Source organism: Kogia breviceps, chromosome 3 (genome assembly GCF_026419965.1).
Source record: "Kogia breviceps isolate mKogBre1 chromosome 3, mKogBre1 haplotype 1, whole genome shotgun sequence".
NCBI lineage: Eukaryota > Metazoa > Chordata > Mammalia > Artiodactyla > Physeteridae > Kogia > Kogia breviceps.
The window spans coordinates 105,874,983-105,895,299 of NC_081312.1; the positions used below are offsets into that span (position 1 = coordinate 105,874,983).

A 20,317-nucleotide genomic window follows, 5' to 3' on the forward strand; every position below is an offset into this window, starting at 1 on the left:
CTAAAAATTATTGGGGTACTATCAGAGGCAAATCTCCTGGATACGTTGTTGATTTCACACATTAATTTCCACATATCTGTAATCAGCACCTGGTCCTTGGGATAGTGTACTCCAGCTTCTACTATCTGTAGGTATGGTATAGGGAGAGGGACTAGTAATTTTCTTCCTGATTTATACCAAATGATGCTAACAACTCACTAAACATTGTTTTCCCACTGGAGTGTGAGAGCACAGGATCTAGTTTGGCATATGGCACCCAACTGCCTCATCCTGAGAGTTGGCACCCCTGGATGCCATGTGTCTTCTATGTCAAATTTCAATTCAGTAGGTTATAGAATGTGTTTCCTAGTTTTGAAACATAATTTCAAGGAATTGTGACTTTTGTTCAAAAACTTTAAGTTCTAAATAAATGAGAGCTCATGCATAAAATAGAATATTGAGACACTGAAATTGGATTTATGAAGTTTTAAATGCCATGGGGAAACAAGGAAGTAAAAAAAAATTACAAGAAAATCATATATAGCATCACCTCAAGAATGTAAAAGTGCAGATATAAAAGACCAAAAGAAAATATGCTAAAGGCTTATCATGTAGCCAAATCTCCCAATCTATTTCTTTATCATTCTGGGATTTCTGTCTGACTTAAGAAGGCCTTCCTGGATAGCCTTCCTAATATTTGTATGATGTGACTTTTTACCCAACATTCAGATTTAAAACCCATCTGAAATTTATTCCTCTATAAGGCATATTGTTGGCATCCAATTCTATTTTCATCCAACATCATTGATTAGGGCAAGATATTTATTAAATATGCCATCTTTTCCCATTGAGTTAAAATACATCTATGCTTCAATCTGTTTGTAAAATTGCCCATCTCTTTCAGTGATTTTTATTTTTTTTCATTTTGTGTCAATACTATACTGTTTGGACTAGTATAGTTACATAATACTTTTAGGATATGACGCAACTCTCCTCTTACTATTCTTTTCCAAGCATCTCTTGCCAATATTTATGGGTTTGGGATCAGCTAAAACAAAAATCTAAGGTACTGATTGAAACTGTATATTACATTTATATATTAACATCAAAAGGACTGATGTCTTCAAATATAGTTCCCATCTATGCACATAGCATATTTCTCTGTTAGTTAGATTTTAAGTCTGTTATTAAAAATTTATACTTCTCATACTTGTTGCCTTTGACATGCATTCCTATGGCAAAATACAAATACAATATACACAAAGTAAAAAAGAGTCAGATTATTTCCAACACTCAGTCCAAAAATTAGACTTCCTGATGTACAAAGAGCTTACATAGTTGATAAAGAACAACAATCATAATTATAAACTGGTGCAGCCACTATGGAAAGCATATGGATGTTCCTCAAAAAATTAAAAATAGAACTACCATATGACTCAGAAATTCCACTTCTGGCAATATATCCCAAAGAAATGAAAACACTATGCTGAAGAGATATATGCACCCCCATGCTCACAGCATCATTATGCACAATAGCCAAGACATGGAAATAATTAAGTGTCCAAAGAAGTTGTTAGTTGTGCACACACACACACACACACACACACACACACACACACACAGATCCTCACAATATATACAATGGAATTTTATTCAGCCATAAAAAAGAAAGAAATTCTGCCAATTGGGACAACATAGAAGGACCTTAGGACCTTGAGGGCATTATGCTAAGTGAAATAACCCAGACGGAGAAAGACAAATACTGTATGATCTCACTTATATGTAGAATCTAAAAAACAAACAAACAAACAAACCCAACCAAACTCATAGAAAAAGAGATTAGATTTGTGGTTTCCAGAGTTGGGGGTGATGGGTGGGAGGATTAGAGAAAGGTGGTTAGAAGGTACAAACTTCTGGTTACAAGATAATTACTAAGGTTGTAATGTATGATATATTTGAAAGTTGTTGAGAGTAGATCCTAAGAGTTCTCACCACAAGGATGATATTTTTATCTGTGTGAGGTGCTGAATGTTAACTAAATTAATTGTGGTAATGATTTCACAATATATATGTCAAATCATCATGCTGCACACCTTAAACTTATACAGTGCTGTATGTCAATTATATCTCAATAAAACTGAAGGAAGAAAAGAACAACAGTCATAGAGGATAATGGGCAAAAGACATTCTTATAAAAGAGGGATTGGGGACAGCTGATGAGAGTATGAAAGAATACACCACCTAACACACCTCACACGCAATCAAGGAAATGCAAAGCAAAACACAATACTTTTGTTTACTAATCTGATGAGATTTGCAAAACAATAACAACAAAAAACTCTAACTTCCAGTGGTGGTGAAGATGTGCATCTCACACATTACTGTCAGGAGTGTAAACTGTAAAAGGATGTGCCAGCATAGGGTAAACATTAAAATGCACACATCCCTTGAATGACACTTTTAAGATATTATCTTACAAAAGTAAAGAGTTCTAGTAGAGAAAAAAACTGTATATAAAAGGCTCTCCCCATCCCATGCCCCCAGCATCATTTGTGATAGCAAAAGTCTGATCAAAAATAAAGGATGGGGCTTCCCTGGTGGCGCAGTGGTTGAGAGTCCGCCTGCCGATGCAGGGCGCGCGGGTTCGTGCCCTGGTCCGGGAGGATCCCGTGTGCCGCGGAGCGGCTGGGCCTGTGGGCTGTGGCCTCTGGGCCTGCGCGTCCAGAGCCTGTGCTCTACAGCGGGAGAGGCTGCGGCAGCGAGAGGTCCACATACCGCAAAAAAAAAAAATTTTTTTAATAAAAAAATAAAAAATAAAGGATGTATAGTTATCCCTATAAAATCCTTTGTTTACTTCTTTGATCTAATTAACATGGGGAAATAGGGTTTAAAATGAGAATGCATGAAAATGAAACAGGACCTCAGATGAAGACATGTGACCCTCATAGTTGCTGCAAGGTATTGGTCAGTGAGTGAAGTCTTCAGTCTCAGAACAACACAAGGTATGGATTAGAACAATATGGCTCCCCTCAAGCACACCCAGCTTGTAAGGATGGAATAAAACAATTTAACAAGGTGAATCTGTAGTTCCAGGACAAGATAGAGTAGAAAAAAAAAAAAAAAAAACTGGTGGTAAAAAAGTATTTGAAGAAATAGTGTCTGAAAATTTCCCCAATTTAGCAAAAGACATAAATCTGCAGACTTAAGAAGCTGATCAAACCTGAAATATTATAAATCCAAAGAAATCTATGCCAAACACAAAATAATCAAATTCCTAAAAATTAAAGACAAAGAAAAAACCTTGAAAGCAGAGTAAGAGAAATGACATCTCACCTATCGGGGAATATAATTCAAGGGAATGGATTTCTCATCTGAAACCATAAAGACAAGAAGCAAGCGTAATAACATTTTTCAAGTGCTGAAAGAAAAGAACAGTCAACCCAGAATTCTATATCCAGAAAATGTATCCATCAAGAATGAAGGGAGAATTAGGGCATTATCAGAGGAAGGAAATCTAAAATAATTTGTCACTAGCAGACCTACCTTAAAAGAATGGCTAAGAAAGTTCTTAAAATGGGAAGAAATGATAAAAGAAGGAATCTCAGAAAATCAGGAACGGAGAAAAAAACATTGGAAAAAACAAAAATTTGAGTAATATAAGAAATTTTTCTTCTCTTCTAAATTATTTTTGATAGTTAAAGCAAAAATTATAACACTGCTTGATGTACTTCTCAAAGTTCTATATAGAGGAAATATTTAAAATAATTATAAATAGGAGACAGTAAAGGGACTTAAATGCTGGTAAAGTATCTACATTTCATTCAAGCTGGTAAAATATCAACACTAGTAGACTGTGGTAAGTTATGTATACATAATGCAATACCTAGAGAAACCACTAAAAATTCAAATAATTGAACTTATACAGAAGGTGTTCTCTAATCACAATGGAATCAAAAGAGGAAGTCAATAATAGAAAGATGAAAGGAAAATATCCAAACACTTGAACAACTGAACAACACACTTGTAAATAACCCATGGGTCAAAGAGGAAGTCTGAAGAGTAGTTTTAAAAAAATGAATTAAAAGAAAACTAAAATATAACATATCAAAAATTGTAAGACACAGCTAACACACTGCTGAGAGGGAAATTTACAGCACTAAATGCTTACATTAGAAAAAAGTAAAAATCTCCACTTAATAATCTAAGCTCTTGGTTTATGAAACTAACAAAATAAACCCACAGCCAGCAAAAGGAAGAAAATAATAAATATAATAGCAGAAGTCAATGGAACTGAAAACGGCACAACGATAGAGAGAAATCAATGAAACAAAAAGCTGGTTCTTTGAAAAAAATCAATAAAATTGGCAAGACTCTAGCAAGACTGACAAAAAAGAGAAGACACAAATTACCTATAACAAGAATGAAATGAAATATTGCTACAGATTCTCAGGCACCAAAAGCATAATAAGTCGATATTAAAAACAACTCTATACACATAAACTTGGTCACTTAGATGAAATGGACCAATTCCTTGAAAAGCACAAGCTACCATAACTTACTCAAAATGAAAGAGATAATTTGAATATTCCTATAACTATTAGATAAATTTCATGTGTAATTTCAAATCTCCCCAAAGAGATTTGCTCCAGGCTCACTTTGTTCCTGAAGAAGTTTAAAGGTTACTACCACACATTTAAAGAAGAATTAATACCAATTCTACACAATATTGAGTATAGTTCCCTGTGCTATACAATAGGTCCTTGTTGGTTATCTATTTTATATGTAGTGGTGTGCACGTGTTAATCCCAAACTCCTAATTTATCCCATAATTAATATAAAAAAATAAACAAGTTAAAAAAATGAAATAAAAATAATTAAAAAATGATAACCCAATATGCCATTTTTACTGTTTTTAAGTTTACAATTCAGTAACATTAAAAAAATATGAAATACTTCACAAATTTGCATGTCATCTTTGCACAGGGCCCATGGTAATTTTCTCTGAATCGCTCCAATTTTAGTGCTGCCAAAGTTAGTGCTGGCCAACTGACTTTCGATAAAGGTGAAAAAGTAATTCAATGGGGGAAGGAGAGTCTTTTCAAAAAATGGATATCTGTTTGCAAATTGGATATCCATCAGCAAAAAGACAATATAATAAGCAAAAACCCCTCAACCTCACATTTTATACAAAAATTAAGTTAATGGAGCATAGATTTATATGTAAAACAAACCTATAAAATCTTTAGAAGAAAACATAGGAGAAAAATCATTGGGACCTGGGGCTTGGCAACATCAAAAGCAAAATCAATAAATTGGACTTCATCAAAATTTAAACCTTTTTGGTTTGAGAAAGACCCTTAATGTTATGAAGAGAAAATTGACAAGCTACAGAGAAAATACTGGGAGAAAATACTTGTAAACCACATACCTGACAAAAGACTCATATCTAGAATATATAAAGAACTCTCATAATTCAATACTATAAGAAAAACATTACAGTTGGAGCATGGGCTAAAGCCCTGAAGAAACTAGATATAAAGAAAGGTTCCAAAGAAGATGAACAGATGGCCAAAAAGCACATGAATTGATGCTCAACACTGCTAATTATTAGAGAAATGCAAATCAAAACTACAATGAGGTATCACCTCACAGTAGTCAGAATGGCCATCATCAAAAAGTCTACAAACAATAAATGTCAGAGAGGGTGTGGAGAAAAGGGAACCCTCCTACACTGTTGGTGGGAATGTAAAGTAGTACAACCACTATGGAGAACAGTATGGAGGTTCCTTAAAAAACTAAAAATAGAGCTACCATATGACCCAGCAATCCCACTCCTGGGCATATATCCAGAGAAAACCATAATTCGAAAAGATACACGCACCCCAGTGTTCACTATGGCACTGTTTACAATAGCCAAGACATGAAAGCAACCTAAATGTCCATCGACAGATGAATGGATAAAGAAGAGGTGGTACACATATACAGTGGAATATTGCTCAGCCATTAAGAAGAATGAAATAATGCCACTTGCAGCAACATGGATGGACCTAGAGATTATCATACTAAGTGAAGTAAGTCAGACAGAGAAAGACAAATATCTCACTTATATGTGGAATCTAAAATATGACAAAAATGAACTTATTTACAAAACAGAAACAGACTCACAGACTTAGAAAACAAATGTATGGTTACCAAACAGAAAAGGTTGGGGGGGTGGGGAGGGATAAATTAGGAGTTTGGGATTAACATAGCCACACTATTATATATAAAATAACTAACAAGGACCTACTGTAGAGCACAGGGAACTCTACTAAATATTCTGTAATAACCTATATGGGAAAAGAATCCAAAAAAAAAATCAATGGATATATGTATAACTGAATCACTTTGCTATACACCTGAAACTAACACAACATTGGAAATCAACTATACTCCAATATAAAAATTAAATTGAAAAAGCCAACAATTAGAGCTAACTAATGAAAAAATAAAGGATTTTATGTTTAGAACTATCACTGCTACTGCAGCCAGTATGTAAATGGGGCTCAAGATGATTAAACAGCAACACCCAGGCCCTGTGCCCAGAGAGGTTTTTGGGTGTAACCCAGAGAAGACCACAGAAAGGGACATCCAAAAGGGACCAAGGTCAAGGTGTGCAGACATGGGACCTTCCTCGTTGCTGAACAGAGAGGGGAAGGGATTCAAACCACCTTTCAGCACTGCCTGCACCAGGGCATCACCAATAGGGACAGAAAGAGTCAGCCATACCTACTTGAAGCACTTAAATTTGAACTTGAGCCTATCTTTGCCGTTATGGCATCTGCTCCGAAGGACTGCTGGGTGGAGTGGACAGGCTGTCCTTGGAGGTCCTCAGTGCCCAAATCATGGGTTCCACAATGCCTTTTAAGTGAGATTCCTATGGTAGTGCACTGCCAGGCAGGGTTAAGCTGCCAGGAGCTCCTCTGGAGACATGTGACATACAGGAGAGGGCCAGCGGGTGACCAACACCTTAGTACAGAAGGGTGTAGCCAGCAGGGCAGAGGTACCCCACCTCAGCGATTCCATCTCCTTTGGGAAGGAGGGGTCACCATGATCACAGGACAACATGTCTGGTCAGTACTGCACTTCCCCCGAAACCAAGAAGGACCCTGTGGGGCTCCTGGGCACAAAAGCCTTTCTGTGTCCCCCATTTCTTGATTACAGGAAATAGGCTTCATTCAGCCTCCACAACCTTCCCTGAGTTCCACAGGGCAGATTCAAACAGTTGCTAATCAGGGAAGGAAGGGGATGCAGTGACAAGGGAGGAGCTGCCAAGAAACATAGTGCAGCCTAGGGGTAGGGTCCTGGTTCCCCCTCAAGGGATACACATAATAATATCTTTGAGCAGTTTTGCAGATACTGAAACCCCAACCATGTGGAAGTTAACTGTATGCTGCCCACAAGCACATAGACACCAAACTGGTTGGAACAAGAAGGTTGATCTCCCTACCAACTGTAGGGCCTTAACTATACTTACACCCCTACTTCCCTATCGATACTTTTGAGCTCTGAGTTTTTTTTCGGCTGGCAATAAGATACTGGAATGTCCCCCCTGGGCAGAAACCGTTCCGAGCAAACAAGTATGGCGGGTGATAAGAATGATTAAGCCAGGGTTTAAAGGTCGCCCTAGCCAACCATAACTCATGTGACTCAACCCCCCACCACAAAAACACGAAAATGTAAAGTAGGCATCCGACAGCTAACCAATCAAGGAACTAGAGCCAAGACCCCACTCCGGTAAATGTAAAGTAGGCATCCGAGAGCCAACCAATCAAGGAACTAGAGCCAAGTCCCCACTCCGGTCCGGAACAAACAAACCAATGAGAAAAAAAACCCTTGATATATCCACACTTTGCATAATGAAAATTGAAAGCTATAAAATGTATGTGATTCCGCTTGGGGGGGGTTCCTCTTCGGCCTCCTGCGTGAGGACCAAGGAACCCCGGTGCACCGGCTCCTAATAAACCTCTTGCGTGTTGCAGCGACTCTCGACTCTTGGCGGTTCTTGGGCGAGCTGGGATCCCTCGGAGACCGTTCAGGTCTAACACAACCAATCAGAAGAATGTCCACAAGCTGATCACGCCCTCATTGAACCATTACTATAAAACTTCTCACTACCCCCTCCAGGTCAGGACACACAGTTTTGAGGGCATTAGCCCTCTGTGGTCCCCTTTGCCTGGCAAAGCAATAAAGCTATCCTTTTCTACTCTACCCAAAACTCTGTCTCCAAGATTTAATTTGGTGTCGGGGTACAGAGGCTGGATTTGGCTTCACTCCCACCACCCCCAAATGAGCTGGTACTGCAAAGGAGTTGCTTTTGTGAATGAAGCATCTTTTATTACCTATATTTGATGCTCTGGCAACTTGGGGCCTTGCTGATCCTGGAGAAATGGCCTCTCCCAGGGCCAATTCCTAGAGATGGTAAAGAACCCATCCTCAAATGTCCCTTCTTATACAAACCAACCAATTCAGAGCCCACATCCCCAACTACAGACTCTTCTGGGGTTTCACACTCCAGGCCACTGTCCCTGATGCCCTAACCACCCCAGGGCCAGGAACCCGATAACTAGGGACACCCCCTAGGGTCCTGAACCTGCTGAAACTATTCAGACCAGCCAATCCTAAGCCTGCTTACCCTGCCTGGCCTGGTCCTTCCCATTGAAACCACAGTAATGGCTCTTGCCCACATTTTCTCCTCACTCTCTCTGCCTTCTGACTTCCTGACGCTTCCCCCTGTGGCCCCCTGTGGTGTGGCGTGCCCCCTCCTCCAGGTAACTCTGAGTCACAAACTATCTTTCCAATGGCAGTCATCCCCCGATCTGTTGCTTTACTATGTCTCAAATTATCTATTAATTCACTATATTTTAAAGTATTGGATTGGCCAAGAAGTTCATTTGGGTTTTTCCATAAGGTCTTAGGAAAAACCCGAACAAACTTCTTGGCCAACCCAATCATTTGTCCTTGAGGTTATGACTGTTAAACTTCACATACTCAACCTCCCTTTCTATACCATGTGGCTCCATTCTTCTCAACAAGACTTTTGGGTTGCTTCATCAAATCCTGAGTTAAAGGGGACCCTTTAGAATACTGACAGAGATGGAACCAACTCCCAGCTTGGTTTACAGAGTGCGAAGGAAGTCAGCTGCCTGTCCCAGGGAACGAAGCCCACATGCAGGGTGAGACCCTGGGCACTGCAGCAACAGGGGTGGTTAAGCAAGGTGTGAATGGAAAAATGTTGCCTGCCATATCGGGAAACAGAGGATGTTGCAGCCATCAAGCATCACATTACAGCCTCCCTGGGGTTGTGAGCCCTGAGGGAACTTAGGATGGAAACGGGATGCCCCCCATCAAGCAGTCAGTCACTGCAGCCACCCATGATGGTGCACCCTGAGGGGACTCAGGATGAGAAAACACAGGATACTGGCCCCAGGGAGCTGAGGTGCATATCAAAGGAATGATTTCAGTGAGCCCAGACTCTTGCATCTTCCCATACACAGAAAAGTGCTGAATTCCTTAACTTGAGATGTCTAGTTTTCTTTAATTAACAGTAATCTTCTGATGTTCTGACCACCTGGTCTTTGTTGCAAGAACTCCTATATGTCCTGGCTCCTCCATTCCCTCTTCAGGGCCGTCTCTCAGAGCTACCTGAGAGGCTGCCTCCCAGGCTTTAGTCCTCAGTTCTGTTCACCAAATAAAACATAATTCTCAACTTTTAGCTTGTGCTTTTTTTTTTTTTCCAGTCAACAGAGGTCTAGGTCAGAGTCTGGGCGCACTGAGTTTCTTCCCATTCTGATTGTAGTTTAGTCAAGGGCACACACAGGAGGGGAGTGTTACTGTGACCAAAACAGAATGAGAATGGGCACTGAGGGAATGAGCCTTATGCTAGACCTTGCTAATTGGTTGGTTTGTGAGCTGATGAAAGCTTGATTTCCCAAACCAGTAATGGGAAGCATTCCATCCTAAAAAGGTGTAAAGGATGAAGAAGGCAGATTATCCAGCAGGCCCTGGATTTAAAGGGGATGTGAAGTGGGCAGCAGGCTCTCAGTTGCTACATCAGAGTGTAGCCCAGAGTGATGTCATTGCTTTCCCTCCACTCCCATGGAGCAGCTCTCCAGGGCAGCAGCCAGTGCTTCTGGCTATAATATGTTGGTCCCAGCATCTCACTTTTTTCCCTGTGCTTTAAACCACATCACCTGGTCCTAAATCCCTGCTCAAAATTGTTTTCCTTCCTTTCTTTCCCTCTCTCTCGCCTTACCTTAATTCTTTATTTCTTTCATTTTCTTTTATTTATTTTTTTATTGAAGTAGAGTTGATTTACAATATCAACTATAGTTGATAGTATAGTATCGTTGGTAGTATTGGGTATACAGCACAGCAGTTCAGTTATATATACATATAAATTGGGTGGACCAAAAAGTGCCTTTGGTTTTTCAAGTAAAAATAAAAGACACATTTTTCATTTTCACCAAGAACTTTATTGAACAACGTATTCACCCTTTTGTTCCACTACCTTCTCCCATTTTCCAGGCAACCTCATTATTCCATCTTCCCAAAACTTTTTATCTTTTTGAGCAAAAAACTGTTCCAGGTACCTTTTACAGTCTTCCAGGGAATTGAAATATTTTCCATTAAGAGAATTTTGTAAAGACCGAAATAAATGGAAATCCGAAGGTGCAATGTCTGGTGAATAAGGTGGATGAATCAGAACTTCCCAGTCAAGCTGTAACAGTTTTTGCCTGGTCATCAAAGAAACGTGGTCTTGTGTTATCCTGATGGAAGATTATGCGTTTTCTGTTGACTAATCCTGGATGCTTTTTGTTGAGTGCTGCTTTCAGTTGGTCTAACTGGGAGCAGTACTTGTTGGAATTAATGGTTTGGTTTTCCAGAAGGAGCTCATAATAGAGGACTCCCTTCCAATCCCACCATATACACAACATCACCTTCTTTGGATGAAGACCAGCCTTTGGTGTGGTTGATGGTGGTTCATTTCACTTGCCCCACGATCTCTTCAATTCCACATTATTGTACAGTGTCAACTTTTCATCGCCCATCACAATTTGTTTTAAAAACAGAACGTTTTCATTATGTTTCAGTACAGAATTGCATGCGGAAATATGGTCAAGAAGGTTTTTTTCACCTAAATTATGTGGAACCCAAACAACAAAGCGATTCACATAACTAAGCTGGTGCAAAAGATTTTCAACATTTGATTTGGATATTTTGAGTATGTTGGCTCTCTCCCACGTGGTATAACATTGGTTGTTCTCAATTATTGTTCTGATTTGATCACTATCAATGGTCTACCCAACCGTGGAGAATTGTCCAGTGAGAAATCTCCAGTACAAAACTTCGCAAACCACTTTTGACATGTTCAATCAGTCACAGCACCTTCTCCATACACTGCACAAATCTTTTTGTGCATTTCAGTTGCGTTTTTACCTTTCTTGAAATAATAAAGCATAATATGCTGAAAATGTTGCTTTTTTCTTCCATCTTCAATATTAAAATGTCTACACAAAAATTCATCAATTTTGAGTTTTTTTAAATGTACACTGATATGACAGCTGTCACATGTAATCTAACAAAATTGTTTTGAATGAAGTTAAAGACAAGTAAGTGCTACTAGAGCGATCTTATGGAAAAAACCAAACTTGGCCCACCCAATATATATATACTGCTTTTCAGATGATTTTCCCTCAGAGGTTATTACAAAATATTGACTATAGTTTCCTATGCTATACAGTAGGTCTTTGTTGGTTATCTATTTTATATGGAGTAGTGTGTATATGTTAATCCCAACCTCCTAATTTATCCCTACCTCCACCCCCCTTTCCCCTTTGGTAACCATAAATTTGTTTTCTATGTCTGTGAGTTTCTGTTTCATAGATAAGTTCATTTGTGTCATATTTTAGATTCCACATATAAGTGATATCATATGATATTTGTCTTTCTCTGTCTGACTTATTTCACTTAGTATGATAAGCTCTAGGTCCATCCATGTTGCTGCCAATGGCATTACTTCATTCTTATTTCTTATTTATGGCTGAGTAATTCCATTGTATGTATGTATGTGTGTGTGTATATATATATATATATACACACACACATACATATACCACATCTTCTTCATCTATTCATCTGTCTGTCAATGGACATTTAGGTTGCTTCCATGTCCTGACTATTGTAAATAGTGCTGCAGTGAACTATGCATGTTTTCAAATTAAGTTATCTCTGGACATATGCCCAGGAATTGGATTGCAGGATCATATGGTAGCTCTATTTTTAGTTTTTTAAGGAACTTCCATACTGTTCCCCTTACCTTAATTCTTATCACCACTCTCCATAATTCTTTAAACCTCACTTGATATAAATCACCTTGAAGCCACCTGACTCTCCAGGGGGAATAAATTCTAAATTGCACAGTGATATCTGTAAAATCTTCAGAGTTCTGAAAAAGGGGAAAAAACAAACTCAAGAATGAGAAAGGCTTTACCTCCTTAATGCCTCTTAGAGCAAGATATTTTGCTCCCTAGCAAACATGCAAAATGCCCCTGGTTTTAAGTTTGAGAGCTGATCCCATGGTTTGCACTGAGGTTCCAGGAACATAATACACATTTCAGATAACTAGAAATAAAGGATAAATAATGCATTTTGTTTGTGTCATCTCCGATTAAGATGCACCACTTGCATTCTTTAAGGCTCTCCCTGTGGGTAAGTTGTGAGTGGCTGGGAAGTCACATACCACCAGGTCAGTGGCCTGAAAGAGGATTTTTCCTCCCTCCCTCAGCAGCTGGTTACTGTTTCTCTATCCACTTCTTTGGCAAAGATTGCTTGAGCACCTACAAATGCAAGCAACTGCGCAGCAAAGAGCACAGCTCTGCCCTAGAGCACAAGGTGGGGTCCTGCCCTGAAGGCTCTTGTGGGTTTACAGGAGGCCCGCCCCACACAGGTGTGATAGGCCCTGTACTCAGGCACCTTGGCCTCAGGCAGTGCTGATTAGGGAGCTAGCTACCTGCCCAGGTAAACACTCCAGGAAACAGAATGAGCAGGACTTGGGGAATATAATCAAAATACAACTTCTTACCTCTGTCTGACCTCTTTAAATGTATTCAGTTGGGGGAACTCAGAAGGGGTGTTCCTTCCACTGGGTGAGAAACCGGCTACCCCTTCACTCCATGATTTACAAATACAACCTGCATCACAAAGGGACTGTCTTCTGTTCTCCTGGTGTTAATCTCTCAGGATGCATTTAAGGTCAGCCTTCCCCTCTGGCGCATGGTTGGGGCTCCCACCTGCTGTTAAGAGGCCAGGCCTAGCATCTTTTGCTGTTTAGAGGCAGAAGAAGGGTACTCCACACCCTATCCTGTGCCCCAGGCCTGGCAGATGTTGAAGGTTCACATACCCTTGTGGGTGTTTTTATTTGTTCCTTGGAGATTCCCAGCACGAGGTCACTTACTTGCAGTTTCCTTGACCTAAGTTGCCACATGCCTGCTCTTAATGATGGCGTGTAGCAACTTCAGCTTTCTTAGGACTCTGACATACATCTCTGGCTTCTTGTTGTTGGGGTGCTTCCACCCCTCCAAGTGGCCCCGATAAAAGGGCCCAGTGTGACCAATACAGCCTCCAGGAAGGTGGGTTGACCTCTTTCCTCACCCCACAGATGCCCAGGTGAGGCCCAGACCCTGGTCCACTATGCTGCCAACCAAGAGATGGCACCTGGTTCTCCAGTGTCCCCACTGATCCTCAGTCTAAGGGCCTTGAGTGAGAGGCAGGCACTTCCTCACTCCCCCATTAGACAAAGGGGCTGACACATGCATTCTAATGGCCTTTGCAAACACTTGTCATCACAGAACCCCTTCTCCCACACCTGATTCCTTCCTTGGATCCCTGATCAGCCTGAGAAGTCCAAAAACCAAGGGAGTGATTCTAGCTCATTTCCTTCCCAACTTGTGAACCTTGGCCCGGGGCCTCACTTTGGGATGCAGTATCTGCCACACTTCCACACCTGTGTCTAAACTTAAATACTGACATCCTGTTACAGGCGGCTTTACAAAGGAGGTCATACTTGACTGAAATGACATAATAGAGAATTTGAGAGATTTGTTTCCACAGGAAAAGTGCTGAGTCAATGGGATAGCCATATGAGCACATGTATCTTGATCCCTACTTCACAGCATACAGAAAAACCAAGTCCACATTGATAGTATTTCTGAATGCAAAGGGTAAAACAATAAATTTTCTAGAATGTAATACAGGACACCTTCCTAAACTTGGGATGGGCAAAGATTTCTGAAACAGGATGCCAAACTACCAACTATTTAAAAAAAGTGATAAAGCAAACACATAACATCAAGAACTTCTTTTTGCTCAAAAACATTATTAAGAGGGTAAAAAGGCAAACTACCCAGAGAGAAAAGATCATTGAAGTCCATATAATCAAGAAAGGGCTAGTATTCAGAAAATATACAGAAGAAGTTAATAAGAAATAGTTAAATGCAATAGAAAAATGGAAAGATACCTGAACATACACTTTACAAGAGGACATCTGAATGGCCAAGAATCAATGACAATTTGCTCAACCTCATTAGTTATCAGATAAATTAAAATCGCAATTAGATACCACTGGATGACGAAAATTAGTAAAACAGAAAATACCATTGATGATGTGAAGCAACTGGAGCCCTCCTATGGGGCTGATGAGAGTGTAATTGGTTCAACAACTTTGGAAAATTACTTAGCAGTGAGACAGGAGGAAAAGGGGCAGGACACAAACACTAGATAATGAAGAAGGGGTGCAGCTGTTGGGATACGATAGGCTGGAACCAGCTGAAACCAAGGTGGCTTTGAGAAGAGTCCAGCCATTGACCTTTAGCTCATTATACCTTCAATGTAATACTAAAAATCACTGCCCCTTACGCCATGACAGTTCCGAGGAGGACCATAAAAGGCAAAAACTAGGCAGTGGCTCAATTCCTGGGAAATCCCCACCCTACCCCCTAATAGCAAGATTATTCCTCCCACTTGTTAGCCTATGAAATTACTTAACCCATAAAAACCTACAACCCCATGCCCTAGGGCCGCTCTCACTTTCTGAGACAGTCTGCATTCTGCCTATGGAGTGTGTATCTCTCTAGATAAACTTGCTTTCCCTTTGCTCTGGCTCACTCTTTCCTGCATGAAGCCAAGAACTTGGTGGTCATAAGGACTCCTGCAGGTCCCAGGATGTGACATCTCCCTCTCCTGCAACAGCAGGATCTACCAAAAGCTGATCATTCGTATACAATATATATACATACTGTATATCATACCTATATAGTATGACCAGCAATTTCAGATCTTGGTGTATTTCCAACGAAGATGTATACATGTATACCAAAACATAGGGAAGGTATTTCCACAGCAGCTTACTCATAGAGAACTAGAAGCAACCCCAATGATAAACGATGGTAGAATGGGTACATTGGTGTATATTCACACATGGACAAATAGCATGTTAGCAGCAGAGTATGAACGAATGACCCAGTGGTACACACAACAGACATACTCTTTGACTCATCACATGAAGTTTAAAAATAAGCAAAAATAATCTACAGGTTAGAGGTCATGACAGTGGAGAGAGTAGGTAGAGGAAAAAGGAAGCAGGATGAAGAAAAAACACAAGGGGCAGAATGGCTGCAGATAATGCTCTATTCTTTGGTCTGAGAGGTGATTATGAAGCGATATTTGCATTTTATAACTCATTTTGATGTGAGTTTTTCTGTAGGTGTATTACACTTCAGTAAAAAGGATGGGCAATAAGGACCTATGGACCATAAAAGAATTCTACGTAAAGTTAATAAATAGGCTCATGAAGGACTTCTCCAACTTTTGTCTGCACACATTTTTGAAAAACAGCCTTACTGGCATGTAGCCGGACATTTGCTAGTATGCTATTGATCGTTTCACTCGGTTTGAATGCTTTTAATCACATCAGCAAACCAGTCGGCCCCTTCCTCCAATCCCTTCTCCACACAGCCAGAAGGAACTTGAAAAGATGAATTTATGTCATGGCTTTCTCTGCCTGAAACCCATCAGTACTGCACTAAAATAAAACCCAAACTTTTAAGCCTTCATTGTTTCTTTTGGTCCTGCAACTTGTGGCCATGCCCACCTCTGCAGGCCCACCTGGCTCCAGGCTCTCCTAGGTCAGCACTTCAGGCTGAGCCTTCCACCCATCCCCAAAATACACGACTTGATTTCTTCACCCCTTCTTGCACTTGTGATTGACTTTGTCAGAAGAGCTTTCACAGAGCTTCCCCTCCTCCTCCCTTTATTGCAAGTGTCTGCTTCAATTTCACCACTGCTGAGAAGACTTCTTTGACTCCCCTGTCTAAACTACCCTCCCCCTCATTTTATTGCAGGGCCAATTACTTCTTCTGTAGCACTATCATAATCTGTAATAACACTGCCCATCCATCCATCCATCCATCCATCCACCCACCTGTCCATCTGTCCATCCATCCTGTGTATGCTCTCTCTGGAGAATTTAAGTTCTGGGAATTTGCCTGATTTGAATCCCCAGGACCTAGCAAAGTTCAGGGCATGTAACAGCTACTCAGTAAAAGCATGCCGAAGAAATAAATGAAAATTAAATAGGGAACTAACCGTTCAACACATTCCTGCGCTTTATATCTGAGCACTTCCCCCTTCTGTTAAAATCTAAAGTGACTCTTTCTTGAAGAATACATAACTATTGATATTTTCATTCAACAAAATTGTCTTGAGTCCCTCCTAATTCAGCAGTGTGCTGCACACAGAGGGTACACTAAGACACAGACACTACCTACGTTTTAGTGGTGGAGTGAGACTCAAATACATTATTGTGGTTCATACTGGTTTGTAAAGAAGTTACATAATTGTAAAAAAAAATTATGAAAATGAAAACAATCACCTTTTTTTTTTAGTCAGAAACTCAAAGAAACAACCAGAGAAAAAGGCTTAGAAAGGTTTATTGGTAACTATTCTGACCTACCAATTTTTAAAATATTGCTTAATTATTTCAATAATGCAGTTTGTATTAACACTTTTATTCTGTGGTCTAAAAGGAGATCATGTTGTTGAGATGCAGTAGCAATGATACAGGATGATATGATACAGGAAGTGAGAGTGGGCAGGACCTTCACAGAAATGAACATGGCTGGAAGGAGCAAGGGCTAGCAGACTTGCAAACACACCAGCATTAGCACCAGGAGAAAGTGTTGTGGGGAAGAAGGGACACATGCTCTGATGGGGCTCGAATACCTTCCTTACCGCCTCCTGATAGACAATCTCCCTGCCCCAAAACACACACATCTAGTTTCAACACAGCAGCCACAGGGATCCTATTAAACCTAAGTTGGATCAAGTTCCCCTGCCCAGGACCCTCATCCCATCTTACTCAGAGGAAAAGCCAAAGTCCTACCACACCTGACAATGTTATGAATGACATGGCGCTCCCCTCTGATCCCCTCTGCTTCCACCCCCTCTCCGCCCAGGCTCTCCCTTCCCATCCCCTCCTGGCTGTTTCCTGAAAGTGCCAGCACTCACCAGCTGCAGGCCTTGCCCATCTCCCCTCTTCCTGGACATCCCGACCCCAAGCCTCCTGGCTCCCTCTCCTCTCCTCCTCCAGATCTTCACAATCAGCTCTTGGTGAAGCCTTCCCAGACCTCCTTCCCTAAATGTTCACTGTGGGTCCTCACTGCTTCAAATCCCCCTTCTCTGCTTTATTTGTTCTCTGCAGCCTTGATCACATATATTGCACCCATACCTGCTGTATTTATTGTCTACTGCTCTCATTAAAATGTAATTTCCATGAGGACATGGAGTTTGTCTATTCATTAATATACAGTGCCTGGCACAAAACAGGTACACAATGCATATTTTAAAAATCAAATTGAAATGAAATGAGTTCTATATCTCCAAGGATGTTTCTTGTTCTTCAGCTCTTCTATCTAGAGGAGCAGTTTTCAGGATGTCTAGTGTATCTTATCATGGAAAATCTATGGCATGTTTTCTACATAGAAAGAAAAACTGGTGGCCTTAGGCTGTTCTTCACTCTTAAATCAGTTTGGAAAACTGTCAATGGATTGTTCATCTCTACGCAAAGGAAATCCAACAGCATCAGGTTAGAAACAATCAGACTTATTTGTTCTTTTTTGCTTTTAAGTTTAAATGCTAAAACGTTTTGTACCCAGAGACTAATTAAGAAATGTATCTGCTCCCTGTAAAGGCTTAATAAAAATGTAAATGGTAATAATATTAATGGTAGATGAACTAAACATTCTAAAACACAGAAGGAATTTTGCAAGTGTTTAAAGTTACTGACAAGACACTTGTAGATAGGGAGTCAGGTGATTCACCCACATTTTTAAGTAAGTTCCATCTGTATCACATCCAATAAGTTGCTATTTGTTTCTATATAATCAGTGTGTGTGGCATATGCATGCTCACATGTGTGTATGTGTGCCTGTGTGTTCTCTTGAGATAATCAGGATACAATATGACAGTACAAAATGAGATGGTTTTACAATGGGGGAGAAAGTGCTAGAACAATATCATTAAGTTCTGGCAAAGTCAAAGGTGATGCTGCTTCACATGCATGTTTTGTAAGAACATGGAGCCTTTGGGCTTCGAATTCTGTCCTGGGCAAAGTAAGTGGCCTCAGGCTGCTCCTTCCACTCTGGTGTTCCTGCTCCATCAATATCCCTTTCATACTCTCCTCCCTCACAGTCTTCAGCCACTGTTAGCCTTTTACAGCATTTTTCAAGAACAAAAGTTGAAATCGATTAAAAAAACCTAACTCATTTTCTCCAGCATCATTTGGGAAAGACATTGATTACTCTGTCCAACACAAAGCAAACTAATGATTTTTCTATCCATGTGATCATCACTTAGTTTCCATTTTCTACCCATACAATTAAAATTCTCCCTTAAATTAACAGAGGCCATTGAGAAGTCACAAAGCCCAGTGACAGCTGCTGTACACAGCTTGCCCGTGTCCCGAGTTGAAGGCAAATGCTCTGCCCATCAGCCTCCGCATTGACGCCGAGGCTCCCTGAGGTTAGGACCTGTGTCTTTGTCATCAGATTCCCCACTCCTAGTACAGCATCTGACTTGAAGGAGGTGCTCAGCAAAACTCTGTTGACCAGCTGACTGAGTGAATGAAGAGATAACTGAGAAGAGGGGGGAATCGCGTGTGTAGATGGTAGATGAAGGAAAGTTCCACCAGCACAGAGGCTGGCCTCAGCCTGTGGCAAAACCTCATGGTCCCTTGCACGGATGCGGGGCATTGAGCCCAGACATGCCATGGGCTGCAAAATGCCCTGCAGTTCCTCTGAGATCAACAGAGGGAGGGGAGAAAGTGCTTCACCCAGAACCCCCTGACAGGAAGCGGGGGAGGGTGTGGAGGTGGAGTCTGATGGGCAGGGAGAGGGTGGCACCAAAAACACCCTGAGTCCCTTCTATTTCAGCAACCCCGAAATGGCTGTGACATTTCTGAGGCTGACATAACTCCCATTTTGAGAAAACTGGGCTGTCCTGGGCCCCACAATGAGTATGCATTCTGTGGCTGTTACCCAAAGCTTCTTGGAGGATGTTCCTGGATTTCCTGGTACATGGGCAGCTCCTCCTGGACGTCCACTAGCTGGCCCCCAAAGTGCTCCCTGGCTGGAAATTGCAGGCATGCAAACCTGCTTCTGAATGCACTTTCAACTTAGCAAATGCATAGCCACACGGCATGGAGTGACAGTCTGCACGGAGCGGTGGCCCCAAAGGCCATGGTGGGACAAGATGTGGGAATGCTGGCTTGAAGGCAGCCTGCAGAGGGGGAAGCTGTGGCCCGGGGAGAGTGACCAGAACTGGCCCGGCTGCCACCAGCCAGGGAGCACGAGGACACCAGAGAGTTAAACTGTGTTACAGAGAGTTATAGTCTTCTCAAAACCTGTTCCTGGTCATTCCTTGTGGTTATTATTATTTCTTAATCACTTAACTTGCATGTGATCATGTAAAAATAAAATCAATTATGTGGGGCAAAAACAAAACTCTTCCTGCGCTGGGGTCCACTCCTGACTGCAGAGGAAATCAGTCAAAAGCGTGTCAGGGGCTGCCAGCACTGCTGGTGCTGGGCTGCTGGGGGGCAACACTGGGGCTGCAGGATGCTCGGGCAAAAGGACCCCAGCATGACCTCGTCCACGCCTCATTTTACAGGATCCAGGGCTTTCAACTGGCTGTCAAAAAGGAAAGTTCTGGATCCCTCGCCTGACTGTCCTGGCAGCTGTGATTC

The 20,317-nt window shown here is 41.1% G+C and overlaps 1 protein-coding gene and 1 non-coding gene across 6 annotated transcripts in view; both read right to left on the minus strand.

Annotated features, from left to right (window-relative positions):
* Positions 1-20,317, minus strand: part of LOC131752016 (OTU domain-containing protein 7A) — a 382,320-nt gene that overhangs the window by 208,259 nt on the left and 153,744 nt on the right. The window lies entirely within an intron of this gene.
* On the minus strand, positions 4,918-5,022 carry LOC131753900 (U6 spliceosomal RNA). The gene has a single exon (XR_009334964.1). It is a non-coding gene; the product is annotated as a U6 spliceosomal RNA (small nuclear RNA).